General features: G+C 37.1%; 1 long non-coding RNA gene across 1 annotated transcript; it reads left to right on the top strand.

Annotated features, from left to right (window-relative positions):
- Positions 1 to 3,977: 3,977 nt before the first annotated feature.
- On the top strand, positions 3,978 to 24,514 carry LOC121097341. The gene is made up of 4 exons (XR_005830920.1): positions 3,978 to 4,091; positions 6,557 to 6,699; positions 11,552 to 11,668; positions 24,455 to 24,514. It is a non-coding gene; the product is annotated as an uncharacterized LOC121097341 (long non-coding RNA).
- The last annotated feature ends 370 nt before the right edge of the window (positions 24,515 to 24,884 follow it).

Below are 24,884 nucleotides of genomic sequence, written 5' to 3'. Positions count from 1 at the left end.
CATTTAGGTTGGAAAAGACCTTTAAGATCGTTAGTCCAAGTGTTAAACCAGCACTGCCAAGTCTATCACTATACCATGTCCTTAAGCACCACATCTATGTGATTCCACCATCTAGGTGATTCCACCACCTCCCTGGGCAGCCTGTTCCAATGATTCACAACCCTTTCAGGGAAGAAATTCCTCTTAATACCCAATCTAAACCTCCCGTGGTGCATCTTGAGGCTATTTCCTCTTGTCCTATTGCTTGTTACATGGGAAAAGAGATGGACCCCCACCTCACTACCATCTCCTTCTCAGTTGTAGAGAGCCATCAGGGTCCCCCTGAGCCTCCTCCTCTCCAGACCAGCCCCCCCAGTCCCCTCAGCCGCCCCCCATCAGCCTCGTGCCCCAGCCCCTTCCCCAGCCCCTGCCCGGCTCTGGACACGCTCCAGCCCCTCCACGTCCCCCTGGCAGTGAGGGGCCCAAAGCTGAACACAGGATTCGAGGGGCGGCCTCACCAGGGCCCAGCACAGGGGGACGGGCACTGCCCTGGCCCTGCTGGCCACACTGTTCCTGACACCAGCCAGGCTGCTGCTGGCCCCCGTGGCCACCCGGGCACAGGGCTGGCTCCTGCCCAGCCGGCCCAGCCAGCCCCCCCAGCCCCTTTCCCGCCGGGCACCTTCCCAGCCCCCTGCCCCAGCCTGCAGCGCTGCCTGGGGCTGTTGTGCCCCACGGGCAGGGCCCGGCACGGAGCCGGGTTGAACCTCACACAACCGGCCTGGGCCCCTCGCCCGGCCTGCCCAGACCCCCTGCAGGGCCTCCTGCCCCCCAGCAGGGCAGCACTGCCCCAGCCTGGTGTCCTCCGCAGACCGGCCGGGGGTGCGCTCCATCCCCTCATCCAGCCTGTTGATAAAGATATTCAAGGGAAGTGACACCAATATTGAGCCCTGGGGACCACCACTTGTGAGGCCCTCTGTCAGTCATTTCTCTTTGAAAATTTGCCTGCTTTCTTCAGCTCACAGCTCTCAGCACCCATGCTGTTTGCAGTTTACTTACTGTATTTTGTCTCTCCCAGGGGTAACTCATGTGGTGCTGATTGGTCCGTAATCACCCAGTTTGTTTCTGTCCACTTTTGTCCACGTGATGATGTTTGTCTGTTGTGTTTTGTTTTTTTTTTAGTTCATTCCAAAGATGAATTTCACTTAAATTTTACATCTGTTCCTGTTTCTTGCTCTCTTGCAACATAAAGCTGAATTTCTCCCTTCTGTAAATTCTGTAGCAATAGCTCTGCTGAGTTCCATTTGATTGGTGAGAAAAAAGTATTTGCACATCTGCATTTCTTAAAAATCCTTTGTGTCCATTTCAAACCAGTACAAATTGGTACTTAGTAGTCATATGAGACAAAACTCTGACCAGTAAAATAATATTCTGTACCGTAAATCAGTAAATTCCCGTTCCTTAAGATCTATTTTGGCTTGCAAATCCACTACAAATCCACCTACATTTTATCATTTGATTATATCTGGGCTAAGTTGGAATTTCCTCTTGCTGCTTGTCAAGGTGTATATGTTCCAGGTTGTATTTAATAATGCAGTTTCCTAAGGTGACCTCTTTTCTGCATGAATGTTGGCTCTGACCTTCATTTTGTTGAGCTCAGTTCATTACATATTCTCTCTTGCTCACTTCTGCGCTCTCATGGGAATACTCTCATTTCAGCGCACAAGGGGTTTCACTGCTAATGAAAATCCCTAAGCATCACAATTAAAATTTACTCTGCTGTGCTCAGTCTATGAAAAAGAACAATGTATATTGCAGTTAATAATCTAGATCTCATTATAACCAACTTGAGTTATTTATTTCCACATCAAGTCAAAGTCATTTACATGCATGTAATAAACTTGTATCTACAGGGTTAAACAAAATGAGCCAGATTCTGGCATTAGTCTCACTGGAACCATGGACACGTGTTCCAAAAGAACTTGCTCCAAAATAAGTGACTCCAGTGTTCCTTTCTTCAGATAGTCAGAACTAGGTAGTGCCATTACAGAAAAGGAAGACCTTCCTCAATATTGTGTGTCTTAATTTCCTTATGCTGTTTGGTCACTTCTCATGCTAAGAATACTGTCTGACATGAACAATCTTGAAATGGTTTAGAGTAAAAGCCTTTCCTCAAAAAATCTATTATGGCTATTTTTTGTGTTGCTCTGCCTAGAGTGGAATGAGTTTCTAAAACAATTTTAATTAGAATAAGTAAATAAATGTTTCATGTATGATGGAGAGAAATGGTACAGGGGGATTATCTCTGTCCATCTGGGTAAATCTGAATAATCATCTGTGATAGAGTTGTCTCTGATGTAAACAGTTCTGCATTTCACATCTCTGTGCATACCTCTCTGTCTTTCATTCTTCCTCTCTCTTGAAAACTGTTCTCTGAATCAATGATAGTTTAGTAATGATAGAGGTCCAACTCACCTCAATTTGTATCTCATCAACCTGACATACCGTCCACAAAAGCTGTTAGAGAAAGTAACTGTCCCTGGCTTCCGGGTCACTTATGTGGAGCACCTATACAAGGCCTCTCTGATGCTGGAAGGGAAGTCAAAACATGCCTTTAAGCCACTACTCCTCCATTTCTTTCCAGCCCCAAGAAAAGCCTGGGCTTCTTCCAGCTCACAGAATCTCAGGCAAGGATCTACCCCACTGACATTTCCTGAGGCAACCCACCGGGCGTTGCTACAGCAGCGACGGCTGTGACGTCCGATTTAGTATTTATTCTCCCCTTAGGAATGTATCCGTGAGTCAAATCTCCATCTCTGCCAAACATTAATTCTTGGCATCAGTGCTGATTCCTTGTCCATTTGGCTTCAAGCCTCTGTATGGGCAGCAGTCACAGTACCAGTCACATTTATCAGCTGTGCTTCACCATCATCTTTGTTCTAACTACACTGTAATTGCAAAGAACTGGAAAATTAACTAAATTTCATATATTTAAAGGGAAGATCCTTACTTGATCTCAGTGCATGAGGGTATTCTGCATGTTTTTTGACATAAATAAAAAATAAATATTTTAGAATTAGAATTAGAATGGGAATTGAATTAATCAAGTTGAATCTTAAATAAAATTAATAGTCGTGGTAAACTGTAATGAAAGTGAGATGCATGTCTCATGAGCCTTTATTCAGCACAGCATTAACTCATTTTAACTTTTCATTATTACTTTAGTTCTTCATTATAGCTTTACTTTAAAATGGTATTTCCTCTTACAAGCATGCAAAGGAAGTCTCACTATTATGAGAGATGTACACAAAAAGCACATTTAATTTCTTAGCATTTGATAACCTTTGACTGAATCAATAAATACTCTTCCCTTAGGAGATCTTTCAGAGGTTTTTGAGTCAGACTTCAAGCCAGGACTCTGAAACTCTCAGTATATACAAAGTTACTGAGGCTCAATGTTGGTAGAAGTACCAGAAAGAACAACATCAGACTTCCCAAGTTTCCAATTAGTTTTCCTCCCGGAACAATGAAAATACTAGAAGTTTTCAAAGTAAATATATCAAGTGACGAAATTTCAATCTGTGACTTTGACAAGAAAACATTTTTTGAAATCTTAACAAAACATTATGCAATCTGAAAATCAGATCTCTATTTTCTTAAAATTGTACGAGAATTACACTGGGTGTTGTCACTGGAATATTTCATAAGCAGGTAATTTATTTGCTAATTTATTTATAGCATTTGAAGTTTAAAAATCTTTTCATTTAAGATTAATCGTCAGCAACTCATTTTTTTGATCTAAGAGCTTTTCCTTCAATGTTAAAAATATACTAGGAAGCAAATCACAGTGCTGTAAATATTTAAAACTACAGAAAGACTAATGCCTGAATTTTTTTAAGAGGCAGAGCTTACTACTGTTACTGTAGTAAAGAATTTAGTATTACTGTTGATATTTTCCTGCTTCTAGGTTCCAACTAGGAAAATCTGAAACTGGTATAGTAGCACTGTGTTGTCTCCAGTGGTCTTCTACAAAAGAGATATTTTTGGCATGCAGTTTATATGTATGGTAGAAGTTCTGCCGGTACAGGAGGAAAAGATGAAATCCCATTTGTGAAGTAAGTGCTGTGCTGCAGCTTACTCTTATATGGAGAAACCAGGCAAATAAATAGAGAATAAATTGGGCATTTTGCATCCATTTAGGAATGAAAAATATTCTGTATGTATAAGCCAAAACAAGCAATTTGTTGGTTAAATAAGGTTAAACCACAGGCTTGAGTATGCAGCATTCATATCTGAACGATTAACAAAAAGAATTCTCTGAAGGATTTACTTTGGGTTTAGGTACACATTTTTAGGTCTATTTCTGTGAGTGTACATCTGCCTTTAAAAATTGATCAGTGTTTTTTCATCAAATGGTAAAGTGATGGTCTCAAAAGACTTAACAGCATGGTGCATGTTCCTAGTATATGTAGTAGCATTGTCATGGAAAGCAGCAAACAATTCAGATTTAAATTAAAAGGTTGGATGTTTATGGTAATTTTTCACAAATAAGGGAGACAGGAGTTTTCTACATTTACATGCAAAAAGGCAGATCTTCTGACATAAATTCACAACTGCATCTCTTCTGGTCAGCTTTTCTCATTGTGCTCTTCAGTGAAAAGGATCCAAGGCATGCTGAGTTTAGGCAGCATCTTTTATGTGTGCATTTGTGATTTAAAATGAACTTGGGCCTCTGGGTAGGTTTTAGAGCAAAGGAAAATTTTAAAGAATGTAAAATATAAAAGCTTTTAAAGTAATTTTATTTTTCAAATCTCACTGTGAGGATAAGGGACTAAAAGGATCATGATGCTCAATTGCAAATTTCCTATTGCTGTGCAGTGTAAGATCTTTAGATAAAACGCATCATGTTAGTGAAAAACTCAAACACCTATTTCATTAAAAAATACTGCATCGTGAAAGGCAGGGAACAGTCTCCTGCAAGGGCTCTGCAACAGACAGAAAACACTTTTACTTATTTCAATTTGATTTGAAACTCAAGCATTGTAAAATTACCAATCTACATTTTCCTTATGGGAATAATTTATGAAGTAGAGTTTCTGGAACTGCAGTTGTTTGCTTAGTTTCCATTTCCTCCCCTATTCTCAGTAAAATAATCATGTTCATCACTCAGTAGCAGCAGGGAAAAAAAACAACACTTCTTCCACAGCAGTGTATGAAGCGTGCTCAACTCAGATTTCCTGCACATTAAAATGCCTTAGTTACTGCAAACACTTTCTGTTTATGTACAAAAGTGTTCATATTGAAATTTTCTCACTTTTGAGTAATTGAGTGCAATATCTTCTAATGCTATTAGAACCACAATGCAATAAAAAGTAAAAAGATGCTGTCACTAGCTGATTCAGTTACATTTTTCATATAAAATTTTAACCCCAGAGACTGTGAAATGTGTAATACTACTGTCTCCAATCCTTATAAATTGGCCAGCATGACTCAGACCTAGCAGGAGTCTCAATGCCATCTGGCTGTAGTTTGGGATCTCTCCAGAGAGCAAATCAAGTGTCAGAGTGCATCTTTATGTTAGAGTGAAGCAACTACAACTTACTATTTCAAAACTTGTGGTTTTGAAATAACCATAGTGAACCCGCAGATAACTACATGATTTGAAACTCAGAATTACAATTCCTGTAACCACACTGACATTGATGGGGTCCACGGGCAGAACTAAGCCCTTAACTCTGGGATGTGCAACCATCACCAGCTGCATTTTTGCAAAGCATTATTTGAGTGCATTATGAAGGTGTGTGGAGTGGTAAGAGCACGCACCATCACAGAACGAAGAGTGACTGTGACAGTCAGTAGCAACAACTTAAAGTCTGTGGTAACCTTTACTCAGGGAAAGCCTCTGTAATGACTGGAAGTTCTTTTGTCAGTGGGAAGCTGGGTACTGGATACCGAACCTTTCTTAGCTGCAGAGATAATAAAGTACCTTTGAGGATATGGTCCTACAAGATGCAAAGCTGCAGAAAATCATAATTAATAGAGCAGGTTTCAGTCTTTGTAGCACAGATTGTCAACTTAGAAGAAGATATTACAGAACTTGCTTGCTCTGGTATTGCCAAATAGCTTGAGTCCTATGGCAAAATTCCTACTGAGGATAAAGCAACATGAGCTGAGATTTGTGCTTTGCTATTTCTATGAAAGCACAATATCTAACCACTAAGGCAACAGCCAGACTAGGATTAAGCAGAAGAATGTCACTGATGTGTAACAGCAGAAGATTGGTATACAAGTTCTATATAATATCCACAATCCAGTTCTCAAAGAAATGATAAATAATAACAATAGTTAATACAGAGATAGAGGCATCTCTTTAAAGTGAGGGTTGCTGAAGTGTTTTGCAGCTGAACGGTGGGGCAGTTTCCAAGCCAGACAGGTCGGTCAGAGTCTGGCAGAAGGCTCTTTCCCCACCATGTTGGCTTTGGGGTGGTGTACAGGCTGGCAGAGCCTTTTACATTATTTTTAGAAATGTTAGCAAAGTAATGAAGTGTGAATGATTGTGTTTGTCTCTTCATTCTTACAGCTGTAGTTTTCACAAAGGCTGTCTCAGAGGACTCCCAATAAACCATGCTATGAATTCCTTCCCACTGCCATGTACAACCCCGTGCTGCATTCCTGTGCCAGTGAACAATGCCTCACTTACTGGGACTCCCTGCATGGGTTAAGGTAATTTCTGTGAAGAAACAGAGAAATACTGAACAAACAGGTTGCACAAGAGATGCAAATTCTTCTGTCATTTCTTTTAGCCTTCGAAGTAAATTAAAATGCACAAACAGCTTGTTCACAACTGCTCCTGCATTCAGGTCTTACTTGCCTCTATCTTCAGTTCAGGAGACTTTCACTTTGCTGTATTGTTAAATGGTACTATTCAGTATTTTTCTAGATCAATTTTGTTTTCAGGCTTTTAATGTTATACTTGGGATACACAAGCTTTTTAAAATTTTTTGTTTACCAGAAAAAAAACCACAAGAATTTGAAGAGGAAAAAGAAAATAAATTTAAAATATTCTGTAAGCCTTATTTATATAAATGGTGTATGAAATGTAGAGATGTATGAAAACTAGAGCTGCTGAGAAAGTAAAATTTCTGTCCCAGGAGGAATTTTAATATTTTCATGTTGGTTTTATCTTTGAGTAAAATGATAATCAAAATATCGTTATTGTTTTCAGAACAAAACCTTTAAAAAAACCCCTAAATTAAGAAACTTAGTTATGCAATTAAGAATTTCATATAAAATTTATATGAAAATATTTGATAAAAATTATATGGAGTATCAGCATACTGGTTTTACACAAAATAATTTAAAATTGCACATGAGAAATTAACCGGAGTGAGTATTATGCTAAGATTCTTTTTATTATTACTTTTAAAATCAAACTTCATATTTACTAACTATTCTTTAAATACAACACAAATAAATTATAAACAGTTGGGGGGGTGTGTGCTCTCCTGGAAGAAATCTTAGATTTAATATATAAAATCATTTACTGTATAAGTTGTGTGGAGTCCTTATATAGTTCGCATAAAATAGCTTAATAATTTAAAAGAGCATAAAACCTTCCAGTCTCTAAATATAAGCTCCCCACCCTCTCTGCTTTTCATGGACTTGGATTCTTTTGTTTTCTGCTTGTAGTCCTAGAAACTCAGTCCCAGGTTTCCCAGTGGATTTAGAATCCTGTCCAAAAGCAAAAAACCTACCTAAAGCATTATGCTCACTGTCCAGATTTGACTACAATCATATTGGACAAAAAAATTATTGCAATAAACTACTTAAAAGTTCATGCATTAATTTGCTCACTATGTTCTAAGCAGCAAGATGGACATTTTAGCTTGAGATTCAGCAGTCAGTCATCATTTCAAATGAACTTTAGCCTTTAAGACCATTATTGCCAAATGACTGATAAAATGATTTTTCTGTGACACACGGACAGTAAAAATGGATCATGTATTCTTTTTTATTTACAGTAAAATTTAAGTGAACAACCTAAAAGGGGAAAGCACAAGAAGAAAAGCTTATTACTGTTTATGATGAGATCAGAATAAAATAGTATGTTGCACTAGGTCTTCATTACATTGCAAACATGAACCAAAGTGCCAGTGGCTAGCTGAAAAATTAAATCTTGCCATTTAGTACGACATCCAGAGAGAATATGCCACAAACAATCAGTAATTAGTTCTAAAACACCCCTGTGAATAGGTTTTCTTTCTAGAGATTAGAAGGCAGGTACACGACTCAGTAGACCCAAGGTGCTTCTATAGGTGTATTTAACTTGTTTGAACATTATGAGCTCTTATGACAAATAAATAAAATAATAGAGAATGCTTACACGAGAGAACAAGTGAAGCACAAATGCCAAAATCTGTGTACTTGTCTGTTCAGACTGAGAGTTATCCATCTACTCTGTCTGGCATAGTCCATGATTGATGTTCAGATGTTGAGACCTGTCATTCTTCTTGAATGGAGGCACAAATCCACATTCTTCTTCTGGAAATCAGGTTAGATGCTCAGACCTGGAAACTGTTAAAGCCCATACTTCCAATTATATATCTCCAATTGCATATGTAAACATATACTTGATATTGACTGATTGAAATATGTATCCATAAACTAAGATATTCTTGCTCAAATGTGGTCTTTGTGTTTTAACTTCAGGCATTAAGTTTACTCTTAATTAGCTTATTTAAGTTGTCTGAAACAAAAGTAAACCAGTGAGTTTAGCTATTATGTGTGAAGACAGCAAGATGATGAAATAAGCCCTGAATATGATAAACTGGGAGTACACATCTGCCTTTCATATCAGAAGGAAACATATCACTCTTTTTTTCTTAATTTTTCTCTGACTTGTTTCCAGCTTCACTATTTGTTTCATGCTGTTTTTATTCCAAAGAACTACCCTGAATTAGTACCAGGCACCTGAGAATTCACCAGGAGCTGTGTTTACAAGATGTCTTTTTTTTTTTTTTTTTTTTTTTTTTTTTTTTTTGTAGAAAACCTCAATAGTTATTGATAAGTTTGGGTCAGGGTTTTTGTGGATTTTTTTTAAGTTTGTCAACTTTTCTGAATTAGCATTAGGAGCTTATTTTCTATCTGCAAAACAAATCATAAAATGATATTAGTGCAGGTGTCAAGAGGAATTTTCAATCTTTTTTAGAGCTGTGTTTGCCCTTCATGTTCTATGACTAAGTTCAGAATCTCTGTATATCTGTAAGTTTAGTAACAGTTAAGAGTTTAGTCAGCTTCTATGTCATTGCTTTCTCCCTCACTGGGAAGCCAACCTCTAAGGCTCCGAACATCTGCTGTCATGTAGCAGAATGTCAATGCTGGTGTCAGAGTGTAACACTTGTGCTGGAATTAGTGACAACTATATTCTCGTTTAGCATATGGCAACATGTGTTCTCATCAGTCATTTATCTGCTAATATGTACCTACATTTAAATCTTAATAAGGGGAGAGACTGATGAGTGAAAGCCTGCCCTTGGATAGATGTAATTCTCTAGAATCATCACAACAAGGTTCAACAAAGATCAGTTGAAATGAGTTGCCCCCAAAAGTCCACATTGCATACTTAGTACTCATTCCTAAAAGTAATTGGAAATCTTCTAACATTTCTAACTGTCAGTTTCTATGGACAACTCTTACGGGTTCTGCGACCGCAAGGGACACGTTCAAGATACTGGTAGCAATCAGGATTATGTCCATAAAACATTGACTAGAAGTTTGAATGAACTGTATATTGAAAAAACCCACTAGATATTAATTTGATAATGGAAATGGAATAGTGTTCTCTCTCTGATAACTACTTAAGTCTGTATAGAAGCTGATGAAAGGATTCATTTTACCCATAATTGTTCGACATTTATGAGAAATAAGATGATGGCAAAAAAACAGAACATCAGGTTCAAATAGTTTGGCTGAGATGTTAGTACTGAAAAAAAAATATAAGATAGTCATAAAGCCAAATTCATTCAAGGTTATATGACAACACTAAAGGCTCTTCACGTTGCTTTTGTTCCTTTCAAGACTGAACAGCATGTACTGGTTTGTGTATTTCTACAAATCTATGTGGTTGAAGTTGCTGTGTAAAGTTTCACCATAATTTAATTCACTGCATCTCAATGGAACTCATGTTTGGGTACTCTGCATGCTAGGTGTTAAATTGCAAGAAATGTGGAACTGATCCAAAACTTGAAGAGAGCTTCCTGACTATTTGATTACAATTATTTATTTCTTTTTGTAATCAGGATAGAGGTTTGAATAAAAGTCAATAGACCTGATAAAAGACCTACCACTGTGAAAAGATCTAGTTCTAAGAGATCAGTCCAGCTCCTGTTAGAAAGGATAGCAAGCTTTCCATCATCATTAATTATTTTTTGGATTGAATCCCAAACCATCTCCAAGTTATGTCTACAGACAGCCTTTTTCGTAGAAAAAGCCGTACTTGCACAGATGATGTCTGGCAATTTGGAAAATGCAGTTTAACTTTTTTGTGAAAGGTAAGCCCACTGAGAATTCTAAAAAAAAATATAAATATTTATACACACACACACACAAATATATATATATATAATACTTGTTGCAAGATTCTTTTTCAGTTGCTGCTGAGGAATACACCAAGTTACCCACTTTCCCTTTGGTCATGGACACTATTCCCACCTAAATCGATTACTGTTCCTTTGTACATACCCCATGACACTGAAGTTTGCTACTCAAACTGTTCTAATGTTTAATGTTTAAATTAGTCTGCTTTGTTTAAATTACACTTTTGGCTTTTGTACTCAGGAAAGGACAGCAGAATAGCAGAACAGCTCCAGGAGATTACTGAGACTGTCCTGTATCTTAATACGATGTTAGTATAATTTTGTGTTAAAAATATTATTTCCATTTCCCTGAAACAAACTATTTTTATACAGTTATATCAGAATTTTTTTATGTTTCTAATGGGAATTCTAGTATTTCAGAAGATGATTTTCCAAAGAATAAGTCTTTGAGTATTAAGCAAAATCCAAGTAATTGGTCTGAATAGACTCAGGACAGCAAAGATGTGTACAGAAAAGTTCCCAGAAAGGTGATACCTTGGGGAATGATGTCCCCATACATGTTTTCTTGGTTCCAGCTCTACTTAAGAACCTCCTTTGGCTTCAGCATTTTTCCAGTGACCCCTCAGTAGTGCCAAGCACAACATATGGAGCCTGATGCTGAATCATCAGGAAGCTGACCTGAGCTAGTAATGATCCACTATTTTGTTTTTAATTTCCCTCATTCCTCAAACTCTTCTATTTAAGATAAATGAATGACGGAATAGAGGTAAGAATTAGTGATTAGGGATGTAGGGCATAGGGAATCGAACTGCATGTGTTGAAACAAAAGTCCTTAGTATAAATGAGTAAGTTGAATTTTGCATTTTTTTTCTCTTTTGTTACATTGCTGTCCACATTCCAGTCAAAAGCATTTTTAGTTAATTATTTAATTAATCAATTAACTAATTAACTTTTCATTAAATCAGTCTTTCTTGTGTCAGTTCTGCAGGACAAAGAGTGGTTACAACTACTAGCTGGAGTAAGCATGTGACAAGTAAAGGTGGCTGCTGGAGTCCAGGGTGCCTTCGATTTTGCACTGCTGCATTCTATTGGCAAAGGTAAGTTGAAGCTGTGTAGGAAGCAGGTTTTGTAAACTGCCTTTAACATAGGAAAGTATTTTAAGTTAGCCAAGTTTTTCAGTGCTGCCAGAGGAGGAAATCCTATCCTTACTTGTTCATTCTGATGCCTACCTTTTGTTTACACAAGTGCCATCCATGTAGTAATGCAAAAACCCTGAAGTCTGGGAACTAATGTTTATTTATTTTGCTAGGTGAGCTATAAAAAGGATCAGTTCCCTGAGCAGCTACAGGAATATTCCTTCTGGCTGAAGTGAAAGGATGGTTTTGTTGTTATATGGAGGGCTTTCAGCAGCAATGTTGCCTTACAACAGTTTTCAGTGTTCAAGGAGCCATGAGTGCAATTCTCAAGGAAAGACTAGCAACTTGCTTTAAAACTAGAGGCAAATGGAGAAACGGCTACCTTAACCTTGATGTTGGTGTCACTGTATCTCTTGTATTTGTAAATCAATACTACATAGCATAGTGCGTGCATTGCTAAGCCCACAAAGAAGATATAGAAGTGCATTCCCCCTGCAAAGCACTGAGCTTTGTGCAACTTCCATTAACAATGAGTTAAAAATATAGCCCAAAGCATGAATCCAGGATAAATACCAGATGCGGAGAATAAAAGATATGCTTTAGACTATCCTTTATCTGGACGCCTGCAGTTTCATGACTCTTTCCCAGCTTATTGGTGTTAACCTGACTTTATATCACACACAGCTTCTTTTCTTGTTTGTCCATTGATGCTCCCTCTGGGGCAGATTGTTCCCAGCTGTGTTGTGAGAGCTTACAGTCTGTGCAACATCAGGATATGGCTGCAGTTCCTGCATTTCCCTGTGACTATCTTCCGTGCACACTCCTTGAAATTAGGATGCATTAAAGGAACGGGAACTATATCAGGTCATGCCTTCAGTTCATATCCTAGTATCAGATATAATGAAGACAGTGAAGACAAAAAAAAATACCTCACATTTATTACTTTGTCATTTTCAATTAAAGAATGGTAATCTGATAGGGCAAGTGGTCAGTTTCAGTGGCATGTTTCCAGCTTTTCTCACCTCATTATATTCCTGCATGAGGAAAACAGTCAAATTCTTTTTATACTTTTTTTAATTTCAAAGAACAACAGCCTCACCTGGGCTGAGACTTTGTATGACAAGTTTCAGTGCCATTTGAGTTCCTTCTGCTTGGCTATAAACCAAGGCAGGGAAGAAAGGATTTTCATAATAGAAATGCTCACGCACCGCATTAATTGTATCAGCATGAACTGTGGCATTACAATAAAGGTTGTTTTAATTTGACTAAAAATGAATAGATTGCTGTGAATCAATTGCAATCTAATAAGGGTCTTATTGTAAAACCTGCAGATAAGATGGAGTGCCATTGTTCTGAACTGTGCTTCCTGGGAATGAGATTTCAAAAGAACTTAATGCTGACTTTTATAAATCTTTGATCAGTGATACTAGCAGAAACATAGCAACACCTATCTCCCAATGTTTCCACTTTTCAATAAGCTGTTGCCAGATTATTATTAAAAGAGGATTCTGTTTCTTAAAGCTTTAATCTAAGAGGGACTAAGCTGCTCACGGGTAGAGTTGTGTGCTCCTAACTTCTATAGTCTGTATGGCAAGCTGAGGGTACTTGAGCAGTTCACAGAATTTGTCTCACAAGCACAGAAAAAGATGCAAGTAGATTGTCTAAAGTATCTAAGACAGGTGTGTAAGACAGTAGTAATTCATCCCAATTTTAAACCGTTGTTTTTAGATGGACTCTAAAATCAGCCCATCTCTGCATTGTCCCAAACTAGCCTAAATAACCGTGCTTTGACTAAATGCCTAATCTTGTTTTTCATGCTTAAACTTAAGAGGGAATAAGAATCACAGTACATCCTAGTGGAAATACTTTTACTCAAATTATTTGGAATCTGAGCCCAAGACTGCTTCATGATTTCCATGGTAAAATATCACATGCTGAAGGATAAACCACATGTAATCAAGCCTCGTCTCTGGTCATTGTCCCAGAAACAATCCACTCTAAACTCTCTAAACTCAAACCTGTTCATAAGAAATGTAAAACATTTTTATGTCTCCTTAAAAAAGGAAAAGAAACAAAACCAGAGAAAATACCTCCTCTATTTCTGAGGGATTCTGTTATCCCAGAGTATTTTTTAATTAATGGTTTTGTTGCTAGTTAAGAGTCCAAAATTTCTGTTTCATTAATGGAAATGCCAAGTCTATTTTCTAGTACTTTTAGACATACGTGTAGTCATTTTGACAACTTTTCTATCTTGCTGAATGTATTGATTGTGAAAGTTTTGTAAATGGCTGTTTGACTAAGCATTTGTGCCAAAATCCCCTGGTTTTGTTATTACTATTTTGAAACCAAAAATACTGAAACTGAAAAAAAAAACCAAAAAACAAAACAACCCCCCCAAAAAAAACCCCATAACGACATGTATAAAAGTATCAGAAATATCCACAGACAGAATTAATAATGATGACAGCATTAGAAAGCATTTTGACTTCTTGAAGATGTTAACCAATATCTATCTGACAGTTCAGATGCAGAACTGAGTTGTCTGATTATTTTCCCTCTGCTCTTACAGATTTCTTCTGCCTTCTTTTGAAGGATCTGGTACTAACAACTGTGAGATGCAAAGTGTTGGACTATATGCAAGATAGTTTATTACAGGATGGCAGATTCTATGATCCTAGAGGGTTTTCTCATTTGAAATTCTCCTCCTCCCCACCCCACCCCCCGCCCCCAAGCCTCAGCCACACTGTCAAGTAGAAGAAATAACTGTGTGATTTAGCTGACCAAATATGTCAGATATAATGAAAAATTACTAGTCCTATTGCACATGGTCAATGAAAAGGAGAGAGCATAAGGAAAATTATATGCCCGGATTATCTGGCAAACACTTACTGATAGTAAATGCATTTGTGGAACTTTAGGAACAGCTTATGAATGATACATAAACAGGATGGTGATAGATTTTACAACAAATAGAATCAGCAGCAAATAATTTGAAAAACCTTGAAAACACAGCATGTGATATTCTCAGATTAATCACTGATTTGTTAATTGACTGAGGCTCTACTCTATGGTTTAAATTAGTAATCACTAAACACAATCATATTTATCTGAATTGCTTTGACCTAATTGTAGATTTATTATCTGCACAGCGAAACAAGATGCTAAGGAACAGAAGTATCTTCTCTTACCGTTGGCTTTAGAAATATTCAGTTATGTTTTGCTCAGATATTTTGTAATTTCTGATTCTGATCCTAATCAGATCCAGAAGAATAAAAATTGTATGAAAATGCACTCAAATTTAAATTCAGCTACAATTTACCTAAGATAAGATTATATTTTATTTTAAATTAACGTGCTTTTTTACAACCTATTTATAACCTTCTTCAATGACAGATTAAAAGACTGACAGTCTAAGACACCATTATCTTAAAACTTTGTATAGACAACCACTAAAAAACACATACAGCTTCTAGTCTTTTCAGGGAGAAATATCCATTCACACTACCACATGCTCCTCCATACACTGAAGTATATTAAAAATTTCTTCCTGTTATATTTCTTCATTAGTGATCACTGAAGCAGAGGAACCTTAGGAAGATTGACATCATTAGTTGCCTTTAGTATATGTACCAGGAGAGACTTACCCTGTCTTTTAAAGCAAATTTTGTAGGCACATTAAAGCACATTGAGAATGCTGGCAGATGTGATCCTCTGCTCATCTAGGGAGGGCAGCACACAACACAGCTGTGCTCACAGAGGACTCTTCTGGGCTGTGCAACCTCTGGAAATGCTACATTAACACTGAGTGAAGTAACTCTTGCTCTATTTCCATTAAATCTCCAGTCATGTTGAGAAGAAAAGAAAAATCCATTTGGAGATGATTTTCTCCTCTTATGTCCAAGAGTTTAGGGGATGAATTATTCATCTGAGATATGGAAAATGTTGATTAGATGGATATTGTCCAGCTGACAAAGAGCAATAGTTTAAGTCCAGGATTCTCAATTTTAAGGAGAATGTCTGAATACATCATTATGGGATTTTAAAGGATGGACTTACTTCAGCCTTTGCTGTAAAACCTGCTGTTCTGCTTTGACTACAATTCATAAATATTCATTGGGTAAGAAAGAGTAAGAATAATTATTTGGCCTGCTGGTTTGGTAGGCTAAAAGTTTAATTCCTGTTGCCCAAAATATTCTATTTTATGCTGAAATATCAACTTCAACAGGAAAGAGATTAAGAAATATATATTCCAGGAAATTTAGTGGGTCAACATGTAGGGTGCTATCTTGATAGTTTGAGGGAAGGAAAAAGATTGCCCTCACCCAAACCAGGCACAGAGGTAGTCAAGCTACTGGACCAATGGACTTACAGGGAAAATACATCTCTCTTAATCGTTTGCATCTGTAGTTAAGAGGCACGAAACATGTCCAACGGCTTAGGCCCTGCAGAGAACCCTGGAAGAGGAAATGGCTTTTTTTTGAGTCCCATCGGTGCTTACAAGTAAAACAGAATGAGAGCTTTTCAGTGTCATTATGGGTGAAGAAAATCCAGGCTTTCTCAAACACTGAAATGTAGTCCCTATGGGATTTTACAAACTGAGCCACAAGTACCAAGAGATTTACTGCACTAAGCAATAGCTGAACAGGGATAATACATATTCCAGTTGAGGTGGTTTCAGGTGCCCAAAGGGTAGTTGGGTGGCTGACTTACTCTGTGAATCAAATGTCAAGTCTTGAGAACATTCTAAATATCAGAATATTACAGCCTAGTTCTAATCTTTGCTTTCTAATTCAGGACTATATAGTATAGAACAATTTAATATTACATGATTAATTCACACCATATTTTATGTAACACTGCTCTCTTTCCATACCATCTTTCTTTGCATAAAATTCATATAATTTTCCTTAAATCTGTCATTGTTCATGTCCATCATACTTTTGAGAAATTTAAAACAAAAGATTATAGAGATTACCCAAGATCTTACAAAGCAGAGAGTTGTGTTTTAAACTAATTGTTGCTTTGGACATCTCTCTTCTTCAGCATCTTTTTATGAATTAAAGGAAATTCCTGATGTCACATTGGTCTCTCTACACTGGAAAAGAGGACTGGAGAGAAAAATTCAGTCCATAGTATGTGTATTGTTCAGTAAACTACCACTTGGGGGATGTCACTGAAATGATTATTTCATTGAATATTTGGTATTATCACCTAGAGGCTTTTGTTTCATTTGATAGTTACTGTGGTGATTTTACTGTGGCACCTGTTATACCTTCAGCAAGAATGAAAAGACTTGCTTTGAATTTCAGAACAATCCAAAGAGCATTGAGAGTTACAAACTATTTCTATGTAAGTCAGTGTGACTTTCTGTAAAGAGCAGAGGTGAGTCTTTAAGATGGACTCACATGGGGTAAAAAATGATAAGCAGATCTTGCAAGTAAGTAAAGACTTGTGCATTGTGAGGGCTATCTAGAAGAAAGTATGGGAGTGACGTTGGGAGATGTGAACAAATGAACAGGAGTGGCTGAAAATAACAGCAAAGTAAAAAAATGATGGGAGAGAAATGGATATTGAACCAAAAAGGATGACAATAAGGTAATTAATGATTAGTCTGCTTTCAGGCCACATATGGTGCCAAGACTGTATTAAATCTTTATCAGTGACATTCAAGGGTTGATGTTGTATACCACCATTAAGGATTTTTTCTAAATGGTCACCAAAGTCTGGCAAGTGCATGGGTATCTCCTCTATTCTACAAGCCAGAAATCACTTAAGCCTTTGTGTTTCTATTTACGCTCCTTAACACTGGTCCTGTGCCAACAGACCATAAGTCAGTAAGGTTTTCTAGCACATGCTTATTTCTGATCAAAAGAGTGCCTTTCTTTTTTCAGCACACCCCCCGCCCCCCCGCCCCAAACACGAACACAATTATATCTCTCTTCATAATGGCCAGAAAAAAAAAAAAAAAAGGAAAACCAACAACAAAAAGGAATGCATTAAAGTCTGTACCACCTGCCTAGTGCTAAAAGAAAAAAAAAAAGGTTACTTGGATTTGAATTTTTTACCATTTGCTACCAAGTTTAGTTCCTGTTTTAGTGCTGAGACTTAACCCTAATTCCAGATAATCATATGTATTAGCGGGCATAGAGCTGGAGTTGGTGACTTTCCTCCCAGCAGCTCTGGAGGTGTTTTACATGTTCCCTAGCTACCCTGGAAGACCTGCACACAATGCTCCCAGCCTCCCATGCTCTGGGAACATACTTGGCATTCCAGATCTCTGCTGACTATTGCAGAGTACATAGTTGTTTAAGAAGATAGTAGTGAACTGATAGCTCTTTCTTCATAATTAACTTATTTATTCTTTATCCATAATAGCAGTTCATTTCAAAACACTTCTTGTTCATTGAGAAAGCTACATCACTCACAGATGCTGTATAGATTTTTAATTTTCTCCTGTAAATGTTATATGATACCTGTCAATTACCACTTTGGACTAAGGCTTTAGGAATTAGATCAGCCACGTTAAAGTAGGACAAAGTAATTTCAAAGTAAACTGTGAATGTTACGTGCTGAGCAACAGAAAAAAAAAAAAAGATAATCTAGAATTGCTATTTTCATACTGATAGAATCAGCCAGGGTTTCTTTCCTTGAAAAGCCACGCGACGCATTTCCATTCACATTTGGTATGGACATAACCACTGCTTGAGAGTAAAAGCCAGCACTTTGTAACTGTTAACTGGTAACAGCGTGCTTCATGTCAGAGCCTGACCTTGACACCTGCATCTGGCTTTGCATTCCAGCTCCAAAGTAATCCTACATTTGAGGGTATGTACAGGTTGGTTTCTTTTAGAGGCCTCTCTCATATTTATGGGAAGAATTTAAACAAATGGTATGACTGAGCATATGTGAAAGCCCATGGGAGCAAAAAAGATTTTGTTTTAAATGGGAATACTACTAAAGTTAAGCACATATTAACATTTTGCTGAATAAAAATGGATTTAGCTGTTGCTTAAATATTTCCCTGAGTCAGTGATTTAGTTTGGTCCATTACAGTGCAAGGCCATCTGTGAGTTTTAGATGTAAATCTGGTCTGGGAATCTTTGGAACAAAAGAGATATGTGTTGTGGTTTCATATGTAGATCCAATGTGAAAACGTAAGAATAATGTTGTTAACATTGTTTGCAAAATAACTGCAGTAGCTATATATTTCTATCTAGTCCAGATGGATAAAAACTCCAAGGGACATTTGGTTTTATGGCCTCTAGCTTATTATTTTAACACCTAACTTTTATGAGGCAAACTCATTTTTAGCAGTCTTTTACTGTCTCTTAAATGCAGTGAAAAGCAAATCAGGACCACAAATCTGTTATATTTAAAGCTGCTGAACTAAATTTCAAAAATCGCCATAGAACTTGTCCATTTTAAAAAAAAAAAAATAAGGGTAACTGTCTCTTTATCAAAGCTTTTTTCCTCTCTGAATAAACCCCAGACATTATATTCAAGGATTTGTCTGTATTATTGACTTAGTTGTGTTTGGTGATAATGTTCAATCAAGCTGTGTTAAAATCAGTGTAATTTGGATCAGAGTTCAGCTCAATACGTGCAATGTAGTCTGTGTTTTAGAGTTGTTAAAAAAATCTGGAGGAGGACACAGAACTGTAAGAATAGGAATGATGTGACCTCAGGAGGTCACTGATTTTCTTTACTAATCCCAGACAGATTCAGCTTTATCTAAATAATCTTTGACAACCATTTGTCTAACCTGTTTTTAAAATAGCCCAGTGATGCAGAATCCCCAGCTTCTCTTGACAGTTGTGTTTTAGCACTTAACTCTCTTGCCATACAGCATGTTCTTAATGTGTAGGTTAAATCTCCCTTGTGGCAACCTAAACCCATTACGTATTGTCCTGGAGAATACATTAGTGCTTTCCTCTCTTTGCCAACCTTTTGATGACATCAGCTATGATCTGAAGTCCATACTTGTTTATACCTTTGGTTTTCTCTCAGCTAAATAAATCCAGTACTTTCCAGCTTTCTTCACAGGTTTTCTTGGAAAAGTCTCAGTGTTTCTTTCTCTTTTCTGGACTTTCTTCAGTTGATCCAGCTGTAACATTGTGCCCAAATCTGATGTCGTACTCCAGCTGAGCCACACCAATGTTATACAGACTTGAGGTATCTTAGGTACAGCAAGCCCGCACATAGCCCCCAGTACATTATGGCCCTGTGGATGTGTGTTCCATTTTTGGTCCATTCATTCTCAGATCAACTTTTGCAGAACCATTTCTATTATTCCATCTTTCTCTGTCCTGTAGCTGTGTGTCACTTTGTATTTAATGCCACTGAACTACTTATTATTTTGCTGATTTCATCACTTCAAGTTTCATTCCTGTCCTCTAAAGTGCTTGTCATCCCTCCCAGCTTGTTATCATCTTCAAATTAAAAGTGCTTTCTATTCTGTCATCTAAATCATCAATAATGAATCTAACAGCTAGAGTACAGGATGGATTTAGGATAGCAGAGGTCTGCTAATGGCAAACTTGAACTCAAGTTCTTCATGGGATCCAGTTTGCTTCTAAAATATTTTGCCCGTTTCACTTTTACCTTTATTATTTATTTGTGGAGTAGCAGTGTTCTGAGAACTGGCATGTACTGAGAAGTCTCATGCCACACTGCAGACAAGAAGGAGGTAACATTTTGAGCTGATTAGAAGTGTAAAGATTGCTTTTCTTAATGCCATGGAACAGACCTCAGAGGTTTGGCAGGGTCAATATTGAGTGAAGCAACAGGTGATACTGAATGAGAGCGACTGGGTTTCTTAGATCTGTTAACATTGGAAGGACATATGAATCATTTGTGAACCAATTCTGCTGCGGTTTATTCAATCCATAGTCCCACTGCCTACTCACATGTGCTACTGAGACATTATTGTCTTTTCAATACTTTTAAAATGTACTTGTAATTCTTTCACATTTTCTCTTTCACATCTTGATACTGCATTCGTAAGCACAGGTGTAACCCTATAGGATTTCTTGGATAACAGGAAGGATCTTTTTGTTTTGTAAATGATGTGCATAATTTTACTAAAATGCAGTTTAATACCAATTCATAACACTTTGTGCTGAATAATGTGAAGGCCAAATCAAATTTCTCATGTTTGCCTCCTATAAAAATGTTCCTGTTCCTGTATAACTAAAATAAAACCCAACAAAATTTAATCAGATTTTATTTGCTATAAGTAAAGATAACATTCAGAAATTTTTTTTACTATTACATTAGTCTTTGTACCAAAATACTGGAAGACTACAAATACGTTATATGTTTATGGAAATTGTGCAAACCAGGACTTTGACAGCCTTCTAAATAATTTAGACCATCACAGTATCAAGGAAGAACACTGAAAATATTTACAAATACGTGTTTCTGGAAAGCTGTACAACAGTAATGTTTCAGATAAAGTTTTACTTAAACTGAAAAAAACCACATTTAATAATTTCCTCACAAATGTTCAGCACTGAATACTACTGAAGCTGTATCAGCATTTCATTGCAAAACAGCATTAAATGGGAAAGCAAACCAATACGAACCTAAGAAATCCTCTTAGGATAATTTCTATTTGAGTGGCAAAAAAGGTTTTGATAAATTTACTTTATCATTCCAAACAAACTACCTATTTTTACGTCACTTACAGAGCAATATAATTAGATCTTGAATAATGTGTATCTGATTCTATTTGAAGAGCAAACAAAACCCACCTGTGACTCTAGATCAGAATATTGATGACTTCAGGAGCAAAAAATAGATTAGAGACACAGATGGCTTAAGAGAGACTGCACTATCACTACACCTTTCCAAAATCTGCAGCAGGCTAGGAGTATAACCCTTCTTTTGTAACTACTAAAATGTGACCAGTATGTGACACTGGGGTCTTTTTTAATTATGGGAAGGTACAAAGGTATCCACAAACCAGACAGTCTGTAGCTTATGTAGATACCAGAAAAAGTCAGAGCGAAAGGGTCAGCTTCTTTGCTCCTTGACGTCAGCACTGTGCTCACTCTTTGCTGAGGACAGCACTGGCAAAATGCTACTATTTATTCCATAGCAGCTCTGAGCCGTTTGATCCTTAATCTTTGGGTTGATGATTTTTGTCATAAACTCTCAAAACCCAGAATAAATGTCAGAATATTTTTATATTTGCATTATTGTGAAAATGTTTTCTCTGCATACTCATATTGGATTTTGACATTAAGTGTGCCTTGAGCATTCAGAGACACATCCAGACTGAATTCACTTGACAGTTGGATCATAAACGTAAGAGAATCTTGATGTTTTGCTACATAAACATGTTGATGGACTTTTCCTGATCACTATCAGCTTAATTCAGTGTACCAGTCCAACGTTGTGTACTGTGCTGTGCAATTCCTTTATAAGAAAATGTAAGAGAGAAAAGGATTCTTTTAGACAGCATTTACAGGTTCAAATTCAAATATTGCTGAATGAAGTGCAACCAATCAATAGCATGAACACATTAAAGAATATCCCTGATCACAGTTGCTTAAGTATGTATCACTCACTGGTATGATGTATTGTGAATTTGTAAGGCTGTTAAAGAAGAGGTTAAATATGTGATGGATTTTTATTTCAGGAAGAGATAAAGGAAACAAATGCAGTGGAAATTTAAGTGAACAGGATGATGCATTTTAAAATGGTTTTGGCAATTTGCAGAGGAATGGGAAATGAACCAACTTATGTAAGCACAAAATTGATGGACCTACCCTGAGATTATATTAAGAAGGTGTCTTTTGGACACTTTTAGGGAATGAAAAAGACAATTAGAAAACATTTGAAGATGTGGAGTGGGGTAGCCCTGGTGATCATTTGGACCTGTGAAATCTGAACAATGAGCTTTGTGTGCGGTATAAAAGATTAGTCTTCATCAATAGTTATTTAACTGTAAGATTGGAGGGCTTTAGAAGAAATGAAATGCTTCAAAGAACTAAGTGAAACATGAGTTGGTTTGGTATAGGCAGCTTTTTAGTAAATGTTTAATGAATCCATCATATTAAATGATTAATATTTTCACAAACAGATGATTTTTTAATCTATTTGCTAAAAGCGTAGGGGAATCTAACATCTGGGACTTGAAGCTAGCAAAACTGAAATAAAGGCATTCAAATAGAGAGAACATACCTAAATGGATACAATTAAATATTGGAATTACTTGCATTTGCATTATTAGCTGACTACCACATACTGCCTTCCATCAGCTCTACCCGCCATTCTAGGGAAGGCTACCATTAATAAACTAAGCTGAGGGTCCAAAGCTTCTATATACAACAGGAGCAATACTGTTGTCTATATACAACAGATGATGTCCTGGTGTTTATTCTTGGTCCTCTTGTCTCAGAAAGCTAGGAAATATGTCTTGTATTCTAAAAGATCATCTGTGCTTGCACAGTAAATCTGACACAATAAACACCTCAAATTGCACACTTTTCTCTTGGCTATTTGCCTTGCTTGCACACACAGCTCTTGCTTTACCTATTAAACTGCCTTCATCTCAACCCATGAGTTTGCTCACTTTTGCACTTCTGATTTGCTTCATCGTTCCACTGTGGGGTTTAGCTGCTTACCAGTGTTAACCCACACTAACATGCCCTTAGGGGCTCTCTAAAACCATTTATTTTCTTTATCTGCTTCTGTTACAATAACTGAAGAGAAGCAATAATCTAACCATTTATCTTTCTTCTGTCTGTAGAGTTAAAACGCTATAGATGGCATAATTCAGTATCAAAGAAATCTATAAACATTTGACCTTACATTATAGCGTATCAAAAAATATGCAACATACTTAATTGAATAGTATTTCATTCTCTTGCCTTTCCAACCAATACTCATTAAAAAGTTGACCTATGCATACAGATCCTTAAAGGTGCATTTCTAGTTTTCAGGGTATTTTACAATGTCACTGTATGTCCTGCTAGACCAAAATTCTTCCCTGGAGAAGCTCCAGAGATGAATCATTCCTATTTGCCCGCAACTGTAAAATCATATTCAACACAAAAGTTACATTTATTTTTCATTTATCTTTCATCCAGAAGTTGAACTAAGTGTCAGACCAACACATAGAAGAAAAAAAAATCTTGATGTAGGTCTACTACAAAAATTCTTACTCAAACCTTTGAAGACATGATGTAGAGTTTAGATAGGAAGGCTTATCTGCAGGTGAAGTGCAAAGACCACACAATTTGAATTGAAAATGAGGATTCAAAAATGCTGCTCAGCCTCACTGTAAGTGGTTGCATGCCAAGTATGTTACAGCAGCCAGTGAGGTGATCAAATTAGTTTCAGCTGCTCTTTTTCCTGTGAAAGGGAGTGAAGCATCCCCTTTTCATAGTGGTGAGTGATACAGGGGACAATATGCAAATGGACCTCACCTAAAACTTGTTTAAAGAGGTTTTGGGTCCTTTTCACAACAGCAGGATGGGGTCGTGTACACTAATACTTGCTGTGAATGAGTGTGTGTGTGTGTGAGGTTAAAAGTCACGATTCTTGGAAGTAAAACAAGATGCAATACGAATGCGAATGAAGGAAATTATAGCATTTGATCTAATTTGCCTGGTGGCCTTTCATTTTTGAATATGTTATGAGATTATGGAATATGCCTGACTATTGATCTGTTCATTAGGTGGCCTTAAGCAAGTTGTACGTACATTATTTATTAATTTCCACTTTCTTTTATGTTTCTAGGAATATGGATCTTTTGAAGAAAATCTCACTCTCCATCTTCACAGCAAAGCGATAAGCCGTAAGTCTTCAGGGTATTTTAGAATAACACTGCATGTCCTGCTGGGCCCAAATCCTGGGAATGGAATTATTTTGGTGCAAGTCAATTTTAGCAAATTGCATCCTTAAATCTTTAATTTCTTTCTTCTTGCAAGGAAGAATGCTGCAGAAACGAACAGGTAGAGAGGCTGTCCAGGAAAAGTGAGAAAGAATATGGAAAAAATAACCAGGCCCAGATGAATCCGTTGTACCTTGTTGTGGTATAGACCACAGGAGAATCACAAGGAATACAAGAAAAAAACAAATCTACTTTAAGCAAAGTTTTTCCATGAATACTTCAGGGAGTGCAAAAGATTTGATGGGTTGTGAACTTCTTCCCTTCCCTGCTATGGAA

This window comes from Falco naumanni, chromosome 14, assembly GCF_017639655.2.
Source record: "Falco naumanni isolate bFalNau1 chromosome 14, bFalNau1.pat, whole genome shotgun sequence".
NCBI classification, from domain to species: domain Eukaryota; kingdom Metazoa; phylum Chordata; class Aves; order Falconiformes; family Falconidae; genus Falco; species Falco naumanni.
Note: the sequence above shows the minus strand (reverse complement) of the source record. Positions and strands in the feature narration are given on the sequence as shown.